This window comes from Cystoisospora suis, assembly GCF_002600585.1.
Source record: "Cystoisospora suis strain Wien I chromosome Unknown contig_8100, whole genome shotgun sequence".
NCBI classification, from domain to species: Eukaryota; Apicomplexa; class Conoidasida; order Eucoccidiorida; family Sarcocystidae; genus Cystoisospora; species Cystoisospora suis.
The window spans coordinates 7,623-10,690 of record NW_027160883.1 but is presented as its reverse complement, the minus strand read 5'-3'; the positions used below and the strand labels follow the sequence as shown (position 1 = coordinate 10,690).

At 37.2% G+C, this 3,068-nt stretch overlaps 1 protein-coding gene across 1 annotated transcript in view; it reads left to right on the top strand.

Annotated features, from left to right (window-relative positions):
• The first annotated feature begins 220 nt into the window (after positions 1-220).
• Positions 221-3,068, top strand: part of CSUI_010727 (slu7 splicing factor) — a 10,463-nt gene continuing 7,615 nt past the window's right edge. Inside the window, exon 1 of the mRNA XM_068070829.1 lies at positions 221-934. The gene's annotated coding sequence lies outside the window, so the exon portion shown is untranslated. The remainder of the gene's footprint in view (positions 935-3,068) is intronic.

Here is a 3,068-nt window from a genome sequence, read left to right as displayed (position 1 = left end):
TCTCTATCTATCTATCTCTTTATCTATCTATTTCTCTACCTATGCATGCATGCGACAACTCTTTCCAAGTTTCTTTCTTCTTCTTCGATGTTTGAGTCTTCTTTTTCATTCTCTGCCTTCTCTTCTCTTCTCTTCTCTCTTTCTTTCTTTTTCTCTCTCTTCAACTTTCTTTCTATCTTCCTTCCTTGATATTTGTATTGATGTGTGTGCTTGTTTCTGTAGGTCATTTTGGCATTAAAGTCTGTGGAGAATTCCTCTTTGAATTTACAGGAATCTTATCTAACTATTTTCGATGTCGAAGGGAATGTCCTTCTCCCAGATCTTCGCGTACCGCATGCATGCAAATACGAGGGTCTCGAGTTTATTCCCCATTCTCTCTAAGATACAAACGACTTCCGCTGTACATACACACCAAATCAACTTAGCTCATTGATCAAAAGACATTTCTCTACCCCTACAACTACCATGACAATGTCTCTCTCTTTCTCTCTCTGTCTCTCGCTCTTTCTTTCTTTCTGTTCATCTCTAGCTAGATAGCTAGATGGATGGATGGATAGATAGATAGATGTTTCTCGCATGTGGGTCAGTGGATCTCTCTGTCCTTTTGCGACTTCGTAGTTTTCTCCTTCTTGTTGGTCTACTTGAAAAAGACTTTGGATTTCTCTTGTCAAGAAATTCTCCGCAGTGAAGAAAGGAAAGAAAAGAGAAGAAAAGGAAGGGTGTCCGTTTCTTTGAGAAGAAGTTACGAGGAAATCTCATGGTCTTTTTCTTCTTCTCTATCATTAGTAATAGACTTTATATAGACAGACAGTTAGTTTCGCACATTACATGCATGCATGCAATTCTTCTTTTTCTTCTTTTTCGTTGCATGTCTCTAACAGATACTCGCACTCTGCTTACCCTTCACTCCTCTTTCTTTTCTTCTTTCCCTCTCTCTCTCTGTATATATATATATATATCAGTATACTCTCGTATACGTGTATGTATCTTTGTATATGTAAAGGTGTATGAATGTATATACATGCACAGCGATAGATTTGTTTATGTATCCGTCTGTCTATGTATATATATGTATATATATAATATGTATATGTGCATGTGTATGTTTAGGGTTTGGAGTTTCTTCGATGGTTCGCCTGTGCCCTTTGGCGAGAGAGGAAATTCAGAAACTTCTTTCTTTCTTTCTCGTTTTCTTTTCGAGAGATTTCTTCTCTTTCTTTCTTAAGCTTTTTGTTTCATTCTCCTTCCTCTTCATCTTCCTTTTTCTTCCTTCCTTTTCTTCGGTATTGTTGGATTATGTGTTCCTTTACTTACCTCGACAGAGGCGACAAGAAAGGAAGAAGAAGAAAAGACACATGCAGACAGATACCCACGTAGATAGATACATAGATAGATAGATACACAACGTACGCGATAGACATAGCTATCTCTCCATGTATCTGGATACATACATCTATCTATATATGTATCTATAGATGTATATACATGGGTCTCTCTCTCTACAAGCAGGTGCAGGAGATATATTGATAGATAGATAAAGAAAGATGTATAGAAATAGTAGAAAGATTTAAGATGGATGAGAGAGAGAAAGAAATTGATGGACTTGATAGACGGGAGAGAGAGAGAGATCGATCGCAGGTAGATTTGGGAGAATAGAGAGAGAACATAAAACAGATAGACCATCGATCTAGCTATGTCTATAGGGGAGCGAGTAGGCTTCTCTGCAATAGAGTAAAGAAAAGCCGTCTGTCTTATTCTTCCTTATCGTGTGGTATACATACAGACATAAACATCTGTACGTATATCAATATATATATATATGTATATACATATTTATGTATATATGTATATCTCCTCTTCTGTATTAGGGTTACTGTTTAAGGGTGTCTACATAGGGAGTCTATATCTGCGTATGTCAACAGAGAGAGATGCTGCTGTCTCTTAACTCTACAAGCACCTGCGCCTTTCTTCCTTTCTTTCTTTCTTTCTCGTTGCAGTATCTCTCTTATTGCCACGTATATCTAGGTAGATAGATATACATGAACAGTCTCTGTATGACGTCGCTAGATATACACACATACAAATCAATATCTATGTCTATATGTCTATACATCTATAGACGAGACCGCAGTCGCATATGGCGTATGGATGGAAGAGAATGATTCAGATAGAGACACGTCACAGAGAAGGATGAGGAGAAGAAATAAGAAGTGCTATTGAAGAAAAGAAAGAGAGAAGAAAGGAAAAATGAAGTGGAAAGAGAAGAGAGAGATGAACGAAAGAAAGAAAGTCCAGAATTTGTGAGGTGTATTTTAATGTCCTAGATAAGAGACAGAAACAAAGAAAAGAACTAGTACGAAAAGAAGAGAAGAAGACATTCCCTTGTTTACTTTCAACCCTCCAAAGAAAGACACTTTCTATTCCATTTTGCATGCAGGCAAGAAATACACATAAGATATAAGCAAACCCACCTCTCACTCTTCTTTCTCCTTTCTTTCTTTCTCTCTCTCTCTCTTTCTCACTCCTTTCTTTCTTGCTTGCTTTCTTTCTCTCTTTCTTTCCTTTTTAGCAGTAGTGGTGTGTCGGAGGACTGAAAGTGAGAGTAGAGAGGAAAGAGAGAAAGAAAGAAAAGAAGAAAAGAACTACCAAGATGAATGATACACATAATTCTAACGTCAAGAATAAGAAGAAGAATACTAGTAAGGCTAGTTAGGTTTGCCAGTGCGAATGAAAAGAAACAGAGGGAGAAAAAGGAAAAGAAGTTTGACAGACAGAGACACAGGCAGGCCTTTCGTTGAGGAGCAACAAGAAGAAAACTCTCTCTCTCTCTCCCCTCTCAGGTTAACCAAAGATCGTCATTTTCATTCGTCTTATGAGACACATTTTGTCGCTTAGAAACTTCAAGCTTTGGCAAATGAAAGAACGAGAAAAGAAGGAAAACGCAAGGAAGAGACAAAGAAGAGAAAGAAGAGAAACCTCTATCTACCTATCTTTAATCTATCTACCTATCTTTAATCTATCTACCTATCTTTAATCTATCGATCTATCTTTAATCTATCTATCTATCT